The sequence below is a fragment of the Lissotriton vulgaris genome, chromosome 1_1, assembly GCF_964263255.1.
Source record: "Lissotriton vulgaris chromosome 1_1, aLisVul1.2, whole genome shotgun sequence".
Classification (NCBI taxonomy): domain Eukaryota; kingdom Metazoa; phylum Chordata; class Amphibia; order Caudata; family Salamandridae; genus Lissotriton; species Lissotriton vulgaris.
Genome location: NC_141685.1, coordinates 2,049,324,470 through 2,049,343,056, shown reverse-complemented (window position 1 = coordinate 2,049,343,056; position 18,587 = coordinate 2,049,324,470). Strand labels below are relative to the sequence as shown.

The following is an 18,587-nucleotide window of genomic DNA, read 5'->3' as shown; positions in this document are numbered from 1 at the left end:
AAATTCTGATAGGAGCACGAAAGCATTTTTTTCAAGTAGCATCTCATAAAAAACTGCTAAAGCATTATTTACTTAATCAGGACTATAACCTCAACTGAAAGATACCCCTGAAGATGACCTTGATATGATCATCTGCTACATACAGTGCTCTGTTGAATGCTAGGTAGATTAGCGTTTTATACAACATAACCTGTTAAAAAAAAAATATTTTCAAAAGCAAAAGCTGGGACTACTCAATGGCATACCTTGACAATGCCCCCCTCTTTTAGGGCTGAGCGACTAAGATCATGCACAAGGAATGGAATGACCTCCGCTCGGTTGAATTAACATTGAAAGTAGTGTTGGCAGTAACTTTCCACTGACACAATGGAATTTGCCTCGGTGGAATAGCTGAAGGGCCCAAGATGGCAGCTGAGCATGAAGAGTCAGCAATGCAAATTTCTACGATCACATCAAAATAGATCCATCCTGCAGAGCAATGTATTAACATTAGGTTCTATTCTGTAGCTGAGGCACGGTTTGTCTACAGGGTGAGTCGGGGCAGTCAAATCCACAAGAAATGTGCCTTCCATTTCATCAACATGTATCCCCATCACAGGTGTTGTCAATCAATCTGGTGATCTGCACCTACTTTCCTGTACTAAAAATATGGTTTCTGTCCACCCCTTGTTGATGATGAGATGAAGAGTAAAGACTTGTTGCTGGTTCCCTTCATAGTCGCCAGATCCGCATGTGGTAAGGTTGAAAGTGGCGCTGTGCGTGACAACATGCTCCTCATTTTTGTATTCTGACTGCCCTCGTATGCTTTCTTGTGCTGTAGATTTGTGTGACAGGGCCTGTAGCACGTGTGCTACATGATTTTGTTAGTTGCTTACCATAAAGGGGCGGTAAGCAAAGGGGTACACCTTTTACCATGGAGCACTACTATCCTCATGACCAGGGCATGACATCACTAATGGTTGGTGACAGCTGATTTATAGTGCTGCAATTGGACAGCATTAACAATTCTATCTTCTTACATGGGTTATGCTATACTCTATTTATTATCTGTCCCCAATTCGCCATTTGTTTAGCACAGAATAGCACCACACAATTGAGTAATGATCTTGTGGCAACAACCTCTAAAGCTGAACAGTCCAGAAAATATATTTAACATAAGAAAACTGAAGACACTAATCACCAGGGTTGGACTGCCCTACAGGAGAACCAAACTGTATATGAAGAGCTGGTATGACAGATCTGTGTGTGGGCTGGCTTTTAGGTTCGTTTGGGGTGTGTTTCGTGGTCTGGTGGGACGTTTGTTTTCTGTTGATTTCCATGATATTTAAAAAAAAACATTACCTGCAGTAAGTTCAAAACCATGCTCATCATATCCACAAACTCTCCCATACCTTCCAAAACACTAATTCAAGTTCAAAACTGCCTTCATTTGTGTACCCATGGACACCAAATGGCTAATGATATAAGGAGAGAAGACTGGTCCCGACATAATAGACTCTGGCGGGCATTGGCAGCAGGAGTAGCAAAGCGGAACATAGCACGTCGGTGGAGAGCGCCTCGCCCCGTCGGTGTTGGAATGGGTGGCTGATCTCGACTGGTGTCAAAGGGCAGAGGAAGTCATTTACAAAGGCTGTGCATATGTAAAAAAGTGGGAAAAGATATGGTCTCCCTGGCGGGAATACAGAGGTATGTAGGGGGGGGGGCTGAGATGTTTCCGACACACCACTCCACCCATCAAATCCTGTGATAGAGCAAGTTGTGAATAATTCATGCCCCATACAGTACGAAAAAGCTTTAAATGATTCTTGTGTAGATACGGAATCTTGACCCCACCGCACTATAGTATTGCATACAAAATTACAGATGGCATTGTGCTTGTGAGACAGTTTCAGACATGTAATGTACAATGAGCTTGTTTAATAAAAAGATTTTGGTTTTTAAACTGCCCACATTTGCAAACATGTGACACTTATTTTATCTAATTCACTAATAGGGACCACTTCTATTTTGTGACTTGTGTCTATTTTCTATCCGAGTTCGACCCTGCTAACACCAGCAAATTGATGTAAGAAATACTTTAATTATTTACGAAATACTTCAATCTAAAATTATTCAGAACCAGTCATTGCATTCTGATGGAGATTAGGTTGGCTAACTACCACTAGCCAGAACATGTTTTTGAGCATGCAATGAACACACGATATTGTGTCACCTTTCCATTTCTTAGCTGTGGAAAACACTTTGAAGTATACTCCGGAAACAATGTAAAAACAGTAAATGAAACACAAATAACGACGACTGTGCACCCTCACACTCAACAAAACGCTATGGATTTTTAAACTTTGCAACGGCTGCCTACATTTTTTAAAAACATATTTACCATGTTGAAGTACCCTTTTAGGGTGCCTGTCTTTGCAGAAGAGTAGGTAACTGCAAGAGGTGTCTTTTTGGAAAACAATGAGTGTATGAAGTATGCCCTAATCTGTTCTAATACAATTATGTAAAAACGTGTGTAATAAAACGGATTATTCTTTAAAAAAACAAAAAACATCACGCTTCTGTAAAGGCTTCATACATCGGTTTCGCGCTTCCTAAAGTTTACGTTTTGAAATGTTTTTGCTGCGTCGACAAGGAATGGATGCAGCCACAACTAACTGGCTTACGTCAGATCTGCATTAGCTTCTTTGACTTCTTCGTAAAGAGGATCAGCTTTGCAAAACGCATACTAGACAACAGCTCTACAATTGTCCGATCCATTAAGAAATTAAGATGTCGAGCAATTTAGGTTGTTGCGCGTGCTAGTGCAGATTTACTTTACTACTCAGGGCCAGAGGTCATGCCTTGGGCTTCAGCTACAATAAATGTCTGGCCCAGTTAACTCTGAAACTAGGGCACGCTGGGTTCATGTAATGCCTGTGGCATGATCCCTTGGTTCAAGCATGCAGGTGAAGTTCCAGAATGGATCTGTCACAAGACAATTTCCGGAAGTTTTTACATTTTGGTGGGGTTGGCTTATAGAAGCGAAGACCTACGAGTTACGGAAGAGGAGTAAAGCAGCCCCATCTCAGCCCCAGCTCAGCACCACCTCCGTAGCAACTCCGCACCCACGCAGCACCATTTCAGCATCAGCACATCCCCACCTGAACATGAGTACAGCATCACCTCAACACAGGATCAAACTCAGCATCACTAAGCACCACCTCAACATCAGCAAAGCACCGCCTAACAGCCAATGCAAAACCACCACCGTAGCATCACTAAGCCCCACCACGGTATCAGTCAGCACCACTTCAGCACCACCTCAGCACCAACATAGCACCTCCTCAGCAGCACTAAACACCACCACACCACCTCAGCATCAACACAGTACCACCTTTGCATCGGTGCACCAACATCAGCGCATCACCAACACAGCCCCAACACATCAGCGCAGCACCACCTTGGCTGCAAATTAGCATCAACACAGCTCCACTTCAGCATTAGCACAGCACCACTCGGCATCACTCAACACCACCTAAGCACCAGCACAGCACCACCTCACCACCATCTCAGCATCACTAAGCACCACCTCAGCATAACTCAGCACCACCTCAGTATCACCAAGCACCAACTTCGCAGAAGCACACCACCACCTAAGCAACACCAAACTATCACTCAGCACCAATACAGCACCACTGAAGCACCAGCGCAGCATCAGCACAGCACCACCTCAGCATTAACACAGCTCCACCTCAACATCAGCGCAGCTCCACCTCAGCATCAGTAGAGCACCACCTTAGCATTAGAAGAGCACAATCTGAGAACAACTAGAGCACCACCTCAGCATCAACATAGCACCATCTCAGCATCAGCACACCACCTCCTCATCAGTAAACCACAGCTAGTACAACACCAACTCAGCATCAGCGCAGTACCATCTCATCACCCTCACAGCATACCTCAGCACCAGCGCAGCACCACCTCAACTTCAGCACAGCACCATCAAAACAGCACCACCTCAGCATCACTGCAGCACCACCAACACAGCCTTACCTCAGCTCAACCTCACCACAGAACCAGCGCAACCCAATACCAGCAGCAATTCGGCACCAACACAGCACCACTTCAGCATCAGTACAGCACCCCCTCAATATCAGTTCAGCATTACCTCAGCGTAGCACCAACTCAGCATAGCTCAGAACTACCTAAGCACCAGATCAGCACCACCACAGCACCAGCACAGCAACCCCCATCTCAACATAACTCAGCACCTCCTCAGCATCACTCAGCAGCACCTCAGCATCACTCAGCACCACCTTAGCATCACTGAGCAGCACTAAGCACCACCTCAACATCACTCGGCACCACATGAGTGTCAGTCAGCATCAACTACACATCACCTCCGCACCAGCACATCACCACCTCAACATCACTAAGCACCACCTCAATCTGCCCTTGGAATATGGCATCTATTCATTCTCTCCTACTATCTGCCTTCTGATTGATTATAATTTCAGAACTATTTCCCAAACTCCATCCGTTCATTCTTTATGTCCCTCCCCCATAACATAAACACTATAACAAACAAGAATTACAACAGGCAGAAAGAAGTTGCCACTAATGCAAGGACAAAAAATATAGAAAATATTTTTTTATAAAAAAAAGCTTTTTTTAACAAGGTTGTTCAGTTGTACACAAATTCTTCTTGGTGAGATATAAAGTGACACAAATGCTTATAATACTTTTTTATCATAACTTATCAACATGATGCACTGCCACCACAATACACTACAACATAGGTTACAAACATTAGCAAAACCAATAGCTCTGGCTAAACACGTATAAGGTCCCAAAAGTGAGACCTGTTGGCTATGCCAATGCTTGTTATTAGATGTCCTTAGAAATGAATGAACACTACAAGATTCAGATATATAAAAAGAGCATGCACAATTTCTTGCAAGTCTAACATGCCCCCTTGGCATTACATTGGGTCTGCCACTATTTTCACACTACCTAGAGGCAGATGGTAGTTTTGGAAGTTAATCCTCCTCAGTAAAGTACTGCAGTGCTGTGCTTTCATGAATGCTGAAGAAAAGAAGGTGAGTTCCTTTAGGTGAAAGCTTTGCTCCACTTGCATGTTTATCTTGATGCCAATATATCAACAAAAGAAGACCTGCTCCGCAGTCTCCTGGCGTCGCAGCACACTCGGGAGGTACTCGATCTCCCGAGTGGACCCGATGATGAAGCATGTCACCACTAGGGTGAGTGAGGGTTTCCTGAAAAAATCACGAATTTTTTCTTGAAAGTTGGTCCAGTCTTCTGACCAACCACAGCTGGCCTCTATACGTGCTATCTCGATCAGACTTACGCCTTACTGACGGACACTCTTCTTTTGTTGATATATCTACTGATTGGGGACTAAGAGTGCCCTTGAACCCTGTCTCTCCCTTTGTTGACTGATATCTTGATGCCAAACCTGCCTGGTCTCCTTTCAGACCCACTTTCATTACTTATAGAAGAAAGTGTAAAGTTTCCTAATGTCTTATGGCAAAGATATGTTTTTTTTTTCTTTTTATCTGTGTCTGTTTATATTAGCCTTCATTGATTTGTTGAATGTTCCTTTCATTCAGGGAAATATCCATGTATAGTTGATTGTTGTTGGGACACACTATTAGAGACAGAGATAGAAAGAAAAAGATCTCGAGGATATGGTAGCACGCGATGCAAGATGGGCACTGCGCTTTAACCGTTGTGCCTTACCTGCTGGACGACTAATTTATACGCAAATGTGGGGCCACTTATTTGATTTTGCAACATCAGCCCCAAATACGCAATACTGACTGGACTCTCTGGTGTGGTTTTAGTGGGTTTTTGACAAACGAGAGCCACAGAGGCTCCTCAGCTATATCACTTCAGTGCTGCCTCACACACAGTCTGATTTCCTGAATGGAATTAGGAGGAGGCGGTCTTCTCAGTGGTAACCGCCTCCTTCTTCTCAGCCTAAACACCTCCCTTTTAAAGGGTCCTTTCACCAGTGGTAATGCTTGGGGGATTTCCCACTCCATACATATTAGATGGGCTGTTAATTTCAGAAGCCACTGCAGCTGATATTATGGAATTCAGTACATACTATTGGTCCCGGGTTTCTTCTGCTTTTTTATTGGAGAGGCAATCCTGTAATACACTTTATCTGGGCCATTTCATCTCAAATTCTGCATTGGGTCAGTGATAATATGGCAAACCCTTCCTGGTGCTCATCTGGGATTCATAATATGTATTGCTTTACCGCTTCCTGCCTTCTACTGGATGTCTTAATACACTTGCAAAGGAAATAAAATCAACGTCAGCCCAGAGAAATAAATGGAAATAAACTGCCTCAATTCCATCCACTAAATCCACAGAAGTGCATTCACAGGAAGCCTGATTAAATAAGATTTTAGATGAAATACAGGCTATCCATGCAAATATAGATTCCTTCTGTTCGGACATTGAGCACTGTCAATGAGATTATGCCCTCCTTACTATGAAGGCAGCAGACATTGAGATTAAAATCTGTAATAATACTAAAGCAATTTCAGCTATAGATCCGCTTGTACATCAGATTTCTCCTATTCAATGCTACAAAAAAGAACCCATCAGTACGATCTATGGACCTTCATGTTCCATTAACATTTTCAAGGCCGGACTGGGAACAGAAACCGGCTCAGCAGGCCCCCCAGGGTTGAGGGGGAGTGCAGCCGAGCAGTTTGCGAGGGCCGGTTTCGACCGATTTTGTTACAGGGGGCCAATATTGCTGACCCCGGTAAAAAAAGCTGCCCCATAGGGGCCCAAAACCGGCCCCCACCCTAGCGGCCTACCAGGGAAACGATCGGTGCCCGCTATGGCCAGTCCGGCCCTGCAAATATTGAAGGCCTGGGCTGTCAACTCTTCTTCGAAGTTACTTTACCTAAACTGCTCAGCCTTACGTTTCCACAAAGATTTGAAACTGTTAAAGTGTATCTTAACCATTCTCATTGTAAACCTAGTCAAACTAAACCCAGGCAAATTAGATTCAACGTTCAGCATCTGCTTCTTATCAGAAAGACTCCACAAGAAATTCCAACACTTCTTTTGAGGGTAATAAGGTATTTATTCAGCAGGATGTTGTGAAAGAGAGGGTGAAAAGTTGTCAACAGTTTTCGGTTCTAGGACCAAGACTGAAAGATGCAGGATAGAAATATGGCCTTTTTGATCCAACTGTAATGCGCACTTGGAAAAATGATGGCTCTTAATATTTCTCTTTCCTCTCAGACCTGATACAGTTTTTTAGACCAAAATAATGCTATTGTCATGGATTCACAACCTTCAGCCTAAACTTGGATCCCCTCAGCATACTTTGTCCTATTGTTTCAAATAGCAGGTACATGCAGTGTGGTTAGTCTTGCTTGGTACCTTCGTCTATATTTTTCCAGTTCATATGAAGTCTTAGTCTATGACATCTATTTGTCTTGTTTGTCATGTTTGTTTTGTTTTTCATGGGCTACGTTCTTTACTCTGTTTTGTATTTGTCTTATTTTTTTGTCGGTCTGTCTATCTGTATAACTCAACAAAAACGAAAGTTATTTCTCTCAATGTTAAAGGTATCCTGTCAAGAGGCGTAAAAGTTTAAGAATATCTTTAAAAAATGTAATGCTGATATTTGCTTTGTGCAGGATGCTCATATTAATCATAAAATTGCACATTCCATGTCTGTGGGATGGATAAGTAACTTCGTCTCCAACTATGTGAAGGAAAAATGTAGTGGCTATTCACTTTTCAATCATCTCACATGGAATTATTGACTCATCATCATGATTCTGACGTCAGATTTCTTTATGCCCAAATTAAAGTGGATACACACATTCTTAGCCTAATTAACATATATGCTCCCACATTACTAAAGGAAATTGTTAAATTAGATAATGTTTCCTTTATTATGGGGGTAGTTTTTCATCTTATTTGTGATGCATTGTTAGACAGCTCCTTTATATTCAAATCTAGACACCCTAAATTCTTTCATCTATTGAAATTCTTTTCTACCACTAAACTGACTGATTTTTGGATGCTAATACATCCTACAGATAAATAATTTACTTCCTCTTCTGATGCATATTCTACTTTGTCTAGGATTCACTACCTACTATCTTCTCTCCACATATGTCATATGATTTCTGAGCCTACCATTAGGCCTATTACACTCTCTTCCCATGCTCTAATCTCTTCTTCTTTGACTCTAAAGGAGGCATGGCCTTCTAAGCATAGATGAAGAATGAACTCTGACATAGTTTTAAATCCAACTAATTCTACAAAACTTTGTACTTACTGCCGATAATGACTATAGTATTTTCAGAATATTGGCCCTAAGTATACTTACAAAATTGTATAGCAGGACAGGAGGTGAGGATTATGCTTAACTTTTTTCATTTTAATGATATAGCAGTAGCGGTCGGTGGTGGGAATAGCTGCCGGGCGGTGACGTGGGGAGGAGGAGGAGCAGGGTGGGGGGTAGTAATCTATGGGTTACAGAGGATTACAGGTAAGTAAACATATAAATAAATAAAACGAATTTCGTTGCGTGCACTGCATTGCATTTGGGGATGCAGTGCGTGCAACAAAATTCGTTTTATTTATTTATATGTTCACTTATCTGTAATCCTCCATAATCCATAGATTACTACCCCCCACTCTGCCCCTCCCCCTCCCCACGTCACCGTCTGGCAGCTACTCCCACCCCTGCCCTCTAATGTTATATAGTAGTTTTATAGTGCCCACAAAAAACTTCCTTTTCCATAAACCTTGAGGAAGGACATGAACAATATCAACTGATCAGAACAACAATGTACCAATATAGTCTATCGACGTCTATCAACGATCTCCATGCCCCCTCTTCCTTCGCTGCTCCTGCAGCCATTCAGAAGATAAGTGCTTCTTTGTTTCTTATTTTTAATGAGGTATTAATGTCAAATGTAAAACGATGAGGGTATAGTTTGCGGTTTTAATATTGTGCCTTCTCATTCCTTTCCTTTTCATGCGCCCACAGGATCATTTTATTTATTTATTTATAAAGTTTTATATAGCGCGAACACGATCCCGAGGGATATCAGAGTGCTTTACAATAGGATGTAAGGCAGGACATAAATACAAAATTGTCATCAAGTAGGAGTAAAAGGACAAAAAAAACAGGATTAATTGCAGATTCAGGGACAATTTCACTATGGAGGGTAATACAATAAAACAGGTATAAGCGGGCAATGAAGGGGATCACAGTCTGAGGTAAGAGGAGCAGAAAGAAATGCTGGCACAATGGACGTAGGTGTCTTTGAACAGATGAGCCCAGCCCAATTAGGGTAGGAATTTATTGGTTTCAGACAAAACGTATGCGTATGAGCATAAGATATGTAACAGAATAGGGATCAGGCAGGTCTGTATACTTTTACATTTTCCTTGGTAGTATAAGTGTGGGGGCTCGCTTAGTCTATACTTTTCTTGCCTGCTTCTACCTACAGAAAGCCTAGACAATCCCCAGCTTTGATGTCTTCACTACTGTCATTTGTCCCAGTTAAGACGACCCCACACTTTTTGTTTCACTTATCCAGTTACCATTTTTGTCCATCAAATCTGCTAGTGTCAGTTGCATTGATTCATTGTGTTTTCCTTGAAAAATAGTTCCCTTTGTTATTTCGGAATCTTCGCTGTAGAGCATTTTATGGTGCTCTGCTGTAATACTAGTAGTCTGCTTTTGTGATGAGAGTTGCTTGTCTCTTCTACTATGTTGATATGCTTGAGGCACATCATGGTTATCAATCCTTCGAGGGCCGTGTTTCTCCAGAGGCAACGCAGGTTCAGCATGGAGAATAAGTCCCTAGAGGGCGTCTGGCTACCATAGAGTAGCTGTCCGGCTCCATGGAGCCCGTATGCCTTTGGCTTCCTCTCAGTGGGAGAACTGATGCGCACTCTGCGGAGCCTTGAATCATTTCTGTGCTCGAAGGCAGTCTGGAGCGTGAAGGCCGCTAGCATGGCCCTGTATTTTGATAAAAATCTCATCATTCACACATCAGTGAACAAGGCTGTGAGTGTGATGCCCACAGAGCGGATCCGTACAATTTAGTTTTTTCCTACTGTGTGGCACCACCGGGCCTGCCCAGGCTGCAACCCCCTATTGTATAGTCAAGGGGTGAATGTCCAACTACGTTGGTCACAAGACTAAGATTCTTAATTAGCTAGTCTTTTCTAGTGTTGCAAGCATCCCAGTGTACATTTCTGGAGGAGGAATTTTCCTTCCTCCTACCCTGGATGACGAGTTTTGTGAGGCAGTGGACGCACCCAACCAACATACTCAGTCCACGGCCGTGCGCCATGGAGAAAAAAATTACTGAATTGGCACAGAAGCACTAGCCACCATGTCCCATGGGAGACCCAAATCCTCTGCGCTCAGAGCCTAAAAGGTCCTGTAAAGGAAGTGTTCCATAAAGATGCTTTTGAATGCCTTAGAAGGCTTCCTGACAGTCACAGCATAAACAGTCTGCGGACAATGACCCTTTTGCACTATCTAGAAATAATGCTGACTTTTTCGCGTAGGACAACTCACAGGAGGATCCACATCTTGAACCGGGCCCTTCAAGACCATGGGGTCACTCCTTGGAGGGGACCCTCCACCCTTAAATGAGCACAGGCTCCCAGATGACTAAAATCGTGTCAGACTTTCTTTATCATGACAATCTTCTCCACTGTAGGTCCTCCATGTGGTCCCACTAGCGCCAAGGTTGTCGCCTATGTAGCAGGATGTTTCCGGAAGCCTCTGGAGAAGGAGGTCAGTGCCCATCTGCGGGTGGAAGGTTCCTGGCCATCGTTGGACAGGAAAGTGGCCTTGATCCTGACATCACCACGTTCCTTGCAAAATTCATCTGGGTCCAGAAGAAAGGCACTGATTGCTCCTGGCGATTGTGTCAGGATAAACTGATGGATATTTCGGGTCTGACAACAAAGATTTTAAATATGACTAAAGAGGCAAAGCAGTCGGGCTCAATCATATCCCTGGATAGTCTCTGTGGTTGGGCACATCGGTGGCCGGCATGGCTCGTGGGCAGAAGGGCGGGCAGGGGGTTCATGAAGGGGGGTTCAACGGGGGTGTTGCGTGGGGGGAATGAAAAAAACTTACCTTTAGGCTGGGTCCTGCGCCTCTTCTCCTCCTCTTGTGTCTCCAACTCTAGGAACAGGAAGTAGGCAGACAGGCTCACTCCCCTAAGCCAATCACAATGCTGCAATGCAGTATTGTGATTGGTCTGAACTCCATGGCACGGCGCTCAGCTAGAGGCTGGAGGTGTGGGCCCGTTCTCCATGCAGGCTGTAATTCAGCCTGCAAGGAGAACGGGGAAAGTGCAAATCACTAGTTTGGGTGGCCAAACAGTGCTGACCAAACAGTCATTGCGCACCTAGGAGTGGGAAAACCACTCCTCCCCTCTTCCGAGAGCAGAGCAGCCCTGCCCACCCCTGCAAAGCAGCAGGACACAAAGCATAAAATGATAATAACTTAAAGGTATTATCATATTATGTTTCTTCTTCACATTGCTTAATAGCATTGGGGCGACCCTCCTCCACCGTATCGGAGTAGCTGTCACTTCACAGCGAGCAGTGACCTTCTTATGAAATGTGAACTGTGCATTGTCAATGAAAAGACACCGCTTCTTGCTCATCGAGGTCAACCCAAAAATGGTCGATCTGGCCTCTTCAGAGGCGGGCGCCACAACTCAAAGAGGTTGTTCGAGAGCCCTTTATCAGGGCGCTCAGCAATTTTGTGGCTGCATTCAACTCCCTTAAAAAGGTGCAAGATTCCATTAAGAACATCTTCGGTTCAAAGATTTTTGCTTGGGCCAGGCGTGGAAGGGGGCACTTGTTTGGCCGCTTCTTTCCCATGTCACCCAGAGACTACGAGGCGCCTATGCAGCACAGTGGCAAGATCAATTTAATTCAGCAACTTTTTCCCTTCCGGATGCTTCCAGCATGGCCACGGTACCAATGGAGGAGGCAGCAGTAGCCATAGATCTACCCAAGGTGATAACTCTCCTTTCTTTCCATCTAAAAGTGTGAGAGCGACTGGCTCTGTTTCTGGACAATTGGAAGGACTTTACATAACACATGTGGGTACTCCAGATAGTTCACAGCTTCTGTATCAATTTTCTGGGGACTCAACTCCAGATGTCCAGATCTCCAGACCTTGACCAGTCTGTTTCTCCTTGGCAGAGAAAGCCTTCATACACCAGTAGGTGTTCCATTTGCTGAACAAAGGAGAAATAGTCTCATTACTCTACGTGCTGACGGGTTAGTAAGCAACTTTTCTTGGTGGTGAAAGAGGATGGGGATTTTCACCCAGACATAAACCTACGTGAATTCAATGAGTCGCTTGTTTTCCATCACTTCAAGATGGAAGTGATCCATCCTTTGCAGGACTTACTACAACCAATAAATTGGTTGGTGCGGCTAGACCTAAAGGATATTTACCTAATGGTCCTGATATTTCTCCTGTATCACAGCCGGTGCATCTGTGGTGGGGACAAGCTTTCAAGTCCCAGACTCTCCCCTTCGGCCTATCGTTCAGCCCCTGGGTGTTTCACAAAGGTCATGAAACCGGTGGTGGAACTCCTGTGCAGTCACAGAACTATAGTCTATTTGGATGACATATTACTGATGCATCAGTGTCCTCGAATTTTGGTGGAGCAACTCCAGATGGAGGCCAACTGGTGCAAGCAACTGGGCTTTGTGATCAATGAGTCCAAGTCCTTGCTAATTCCTTCAGAAAGGATGACGTTTCTGTGTTTGATATAGACTGCAAGAAGTCAACCCTCAGCTTCCCATCCAAAAAGTTCACAAAAATTAGGCACAAGATCAAAAAGACTCTGTCTTGACGGAACACGTCCCTTCAGCAGTTGGCGCGCCTAGTGGGGCTATTGGCATAGTCGGTGCAGTTGATCTTCCTGGGACCGCTCCGTTACAGAGCGCTTCAGAGACTGAAAGCATCCTATCTGCATTGGGCTTGAAATATTCAGAGTCATTCCCTCTAATGGGCGAGGTTCGGGAGCAGATGAGAGGGTGGCTCACCCCCATGGAAGCCTGGAACTAATGAGCAATAATTGGTTCCAGCGCCAATATCATGATAGAGTCAGATGCTAGCAGGGCAGGTTGGGGTGCCACCTGCTGAAGTGTGTTTATCAGAACAAAGTGATCATCACAAGAACAGAATATGCAAATAACTGCTTCAAGTTGCTGGTAGGGTCCTTCGTGGTTCACTGTTGGGCAAAGACAGGGCCAACTGCTTTGTCCTGCAAAGGTGGACAAGGTCTCAACAGTTTATTATATAAATAGATGGTCCCCTATCCAGAATGCTAGCAAACCTAGTGAAGGAGTTCTTGCAATACTGCCTGGATCACCACATCTCAGTGAAGGCAGAATATCTTCCAGTGGTGAGGAAGGGGGTGGCTGACTAGCATTCGCTTTATCTACAAGACCACAGGGCTTGGCAACTACTTCAGGAGGTCTTTCAGGAGATGCAGACCCGCTGGGGACATTTCACAGTGGACCTGTTTGCATGCAGTTTGGCTCATCAAGTGGAGAAGTACTTCAGCTGGAGGCTGGAACTGCAGGCAGCAACTACAAATGCATTTCTTCAGGGTCTGAGTGTGGAGAGCGGATACGCCTTTCCCCCATTCATTATGATTGTGAGGTTGCTGGCTCAACTCCGATGCCAGAAGGCAGAGCTGGTGGTCATCACTCCCCTTTGGAGGTCTCAAGTCTGGTTTCCAGTGATGATGGAACTTTCTTGGGATTTTTCAATCCGTCTATCACACAGACTGGATCTCCTTAGAGACAATGTGGGGAATCTGCATCATCTCATGCAAGATGGGTTACTCACTCTATTGACATGTAGAATTTTAGGAGTCGATGGACAAATTGAGGACTTTCATAAGAAACTGAGTGTCTCCAGTCAAAAGCCTGGGCGGCGGGAACAAATAAGCAGTACACACCTGCTTGGGGGAGATGGCTATGTTGATGTGTTCGTAGGAATATGGATCCCATGGGGTCCTGGGTGGTTGACATTTTGAATTTCCTCTCCTCGTTGGTTTCGGATGGGGTGGTTTTATCAGTCCATAAACACATTTAGATCAGCAATTCGGCGGGTCACAACTAGCGGAGGACAGCTTTTTTAATTCCGCTGGCGGAATTGGAGTCATTTAGTAATACTACGTTACTCATATAACATGGAATTACTAGTTAATTCTGCTGCTCCGTTGGCGGAATTAGGTCAGCAGTTTCAGCACTAAATTCTAGACTACAGTACACCATGCAGCAGTGAAAGCCTTGAGCACCTGTCCCCATACTGTTGGTCCATTCTTTTCTACAGTTGTCTCACTCTTCCAGGGTAACCAGTCTGGGTCTTCATCTGGTTCAGCATTGTTAGTAGTTTCTTTGGAGCTGGTGGGCTGTCTAGTTTGGGACGAGTCATTTGTTTCTAACCAATTGCCTGGTCTACTCTACAAAGGCAATTACAGCCACAAAGACCCACCTTAGACCTATTAAGGCCAACTAGTTTCAAGAATTAATTTCCTTTAGATTCCCACCATTTGCAAAGTGAACTTCATTTGCTTATGGAATAAGAGAGCACCACGCAAATAAGGGTTTTAACATAATTTGTTGGGAGGCTACGTCCAATGTTGGACAAACTCAGGTTTCATTTATTCAGACATTTTGTGCCCTTAAAGTGAGTAAAAAAGTGAGGATTTGTTTAATGAGACATTGTGTGTGATGGGTGTCCCATTCAGAAAGCAAGCTCGAACACAGCTAACCCTCTAGAGAAGGCATTGCTTGTCTTATTGAGACTTGTAAGCAGGAGAGACGTGACTCAAGAAACGAGGACCCACAATCTGCTTCCTTAAAGGGTACATCACATGCCATGAACTGCTCTGCCTGCCTCGGTTTGATTTGATAGTTACTTGAGTTTTTTGCATTAAGCTCTCACACAGCGCTTTATGTGGGCTGGTCCTCCCAGTTACTGACTTCCTACTTTTTTAAAATCTATTTGGGAGTTATAGCCCTCGAGCAATACTTGAAATAGAATAATAATACTAACATTTCATAAGAACTAGCATCTACTTCAGCATTGTAATTGTCTGCACTATTATATTTCCATGTCAAACATTGCTCTCGAGACATCTGGCACAACTACCATTTTAATAGCATTTTGTTCGGTCACAATACTGTGATAGGGTCAGGCCCTGTAGCCGATGCAAGCCATTGGCTGTCTTTCTGTTTGCTTCCAGGAGATCATTTAGAGTTGAGTCTCACTGCCTGCACCGAGGGTGCAGCACTATCTGCCCTTAACAGCGCTATGCTGTTTCTTTATTTTATTTTTTATTTTGTGATTGTAAAATGCCCGAGTTCTATCCGTCTCTTGTTTTCTGTAAACTAAGACAAGATGAGAGCAGCATTTTGGTCACTCATGTGTCGCACTACAATGCTTCAAGTTCTTCTCACACAGAGCTTGTGGTATACCCTGTGGTATAATTTCTACCTCCTGGAATTCTATGGATTTCAGTGAACTTTTATGAAATTCTGAAGGATTCCGTGGGATGAAACTCGGCCAATTATGCCACCCCTAGTCACAATCCCCATTGATGAGTTTGCAGTTGGGGAGCGTGCGCTGGTCGAGAAACAGATGACTGGAATATGGTTGTCTATTCTGTCAGCACCTACGTATTCTTTCTCGTGGAATGCCAATAAGGTGCTGGATCTGTTACTCTTGTGGCCCTTTATTAAGTATTTGACAAGAAAACAACTATCAGGTAAGCTGGCCATGTTATTATGCCTACTCTCATACAAACGAGTATCAGATGTGTGTGCCCTGGACATAAGAGGTAGAGTATTTACTCCGGAAGGGATTACTTTCCAAATTTCCAGTAGGATGAAGTCCAAATCTAGACTGGTACTGTATTCTGCCTTCCTGGCCAACCCTAAACATCGTGAGACAGAGGAAAGTCGTCCGGCAGAGAAACACCAACTCTCGGTTTCCCTATGTAGGCCCTTTATGCCGATGACTTCTCCCATGGTTGCTAGGTGGGTGAAATTTGTCATGCAAGAGGCCAGTATTGATTCTTGGACTTTTGGTGCCCACTCAGCTCGAGGGGCTATGGCTTTCAAGGCTTTTTCCTTTGGGGCTAGATTGGAGAATATCATTAAAAGGATATGGTCTGACTGGTCGTCAGATTCTAAATTCACAACGTTGTACTTTAAATCAGTATATAACATGGCCACGCTGGTCATCCAAAGGCTTTGAACTAGCATAATTATTACCTCAGGTCCTGCCCTTAGAATAGAAAATTTCCTAGCTTTACAAACAGAAAATTTCAATTCTGTTTAGGACACAGAAGCGCGCATTATCCCCACCTAAGTTGGAACTTGTTTTCCCTCCCTATAATCCATGGGAGTATATGGAAGCAAAGCTGCATCATCTCATGGCCCAAGTATGACATTATTTGCAGGAGGGGCGTATTCTAGGTGACCCTATTGTGTTTACTCATGATGAGCTTATCAGAATTTGATAAGCTAATGTGTTTATCTCTGTTAATTATGTAAGGGATTAGTTTCTTGCTGTATGCTCACAATATTTTTACAGTTGTGTTACAATTCAGGTACAAGGATTCTTTTGTTAGTACTATTATTGGAAATGACTCTTCTAAACAAGACACAGGACGGTGTAAAGGAGGGTGTTGTCATAATAAAAAGAGAGAGCATGGAGATTTGATGGACTATATTTGGACAGTGTTGTTCTAATTGGTTGATATTGTTCATGTCCTTCCCAAGGGTTCATGGGAAAGGAAGTGTTTTGTTGACACTCTGAGGCTGCTGTTTCATTACAGTGAAGAAAGGTTAAGTATAATGTAGTATTCTGTACTTGTTTATGGAATGCCCAGAGTACAGAATCTCACTGCGTGGGAGCTCTGTACCTGGGATTCCAATATTGCCAGTTGGTGACTTTCCTGTGTTCCAGGTGGCTGCTCTGCTTGGTGGCTCAGTCTGCGTTATGAATAAAAGCCTTTTGGTGACTTACCCGTGTTCCTGCCTCGTTGCAACACCGTTTTGACGACGAGGACTGAGCCACCCAACGAACCCGCGACATATTTGAAGATTAGCTATGAATCGACGAACGAACAAAGCACAAATCTGCCTTTAATCCCATGGTGTCGTCTTCCCAAGTCGAGTACGGCTGCCGGAATCGTTTGGGAGACTGAGGGATCAGCGGTGAGCAGAGCTGCTCAAGTTCAAGGTTGGTGGTCGGTGGAACGCATATGGGGTGATATGCGTTTCAGCAATATACTACGCGCAATTGGGCAATGATTCAAGCACGTTGAGACGCACCACACATTTCCTGGTTTGTGCGTGTTGCGTTCTATTAAGAAACGCTACATCAGAGTGAGCATTGTTTTTATCCTCTTCGTGCTTCTGTACCTAAGAGCAGCTGTGTCTTGTAAGAAACGCTTATAGCGTCATAGTGAGCATTGTGTCTAGATTCTAATCCTTTAATTAATCTAGGGAATTCTTCTAAGTGAAGATTCCTTGCTCTCTGACTGATGCTCTGTTCCAGTATCATAAGGCACAAAGGGAACAGCTCTCTTCTGACAATAAAGACTACAGGTACACCCACCTTCATTAATTTATTTGTGTTTGGTGCAAGACTAACATAGATATATATTGCAAGTATCCTTGTTACTTCATTCATATAGACAGCAGCATTTTCTTGAAGCTTGAGCACTGGTAATTATTTTTTTTGGAGTACATTTTCTAGCCTCAAATTTGTATTTCAATCTTCTATCAGTTCTTCTGTGCTTCTGCAATTTCATTTTCTACTTTACTTAGCCAAATATGCAAACTATCAGTCCTCCTCCACCATTTCTCGAAACACCAGGTGATCCTCCCATCAAGTGGAAACAATGGTTTGATGGGTTTGAGACATATTCGGGTGCAATTGGCGCAATCAGATTCAGGACAGAACGCAGAAAATATTTGCTTTTACACTCATTAGGTTTTGAGGGAAGAGCTATATTGAAACATCTTCCAGCTCCTGTTGCTGATGGTGAGAATGCTCCTCTTGATGAGCGTCAAGAGACTACAAACAAAGTTTGATGTGTAATCCAGTATTGTTGTTCTTCGTCACAAGTTTTTTTTGCGCACGCAGAATGCAGGAGAAGATGTTGACAGTTATATCACTGCTTTGAGGAAACTGATAGCAGAATGTCAGTTTGAAAATTTTATGATCAACTTGTGCGCAATCAATTCATTTGCCACTGTTCTGATAAAGACATCAAACAATAACTCCTCTCCATGGGAAATCCTAGTCTTGAAGAAACTATAAGGGTGGCAAAAAGCATTGAGACTTCTGTTTTGTCAGCTTAGGAACTGGAAAGTAAGAGTAATTGAGCAGTTGCTGCTATTAAAGCTCACAAAGGATTAAATATTTTAGGATGGTTTCACCAAGGCTTGTTTGGGATGGTGCTTGGGCCTGCTACATCCGAGCAAGTTCTAGCTATCAGAGAGAGTCCTGA

General features: G+C 43.7%; 1 protein-coding gene across 3 annotated transcripts in view; it reads right to left on the bottom strand.

Moving 5' to 3' along the window:
• Positions 1-18,587, bottom strand: part of GYS2 (glycogen synthase 2) — a 610,704-nt gene that overhangs the window by 343,416 nt on the left and 248,701 nt on the right. The gene's annotated exons all lie outside the window — the stretch shown is intronic.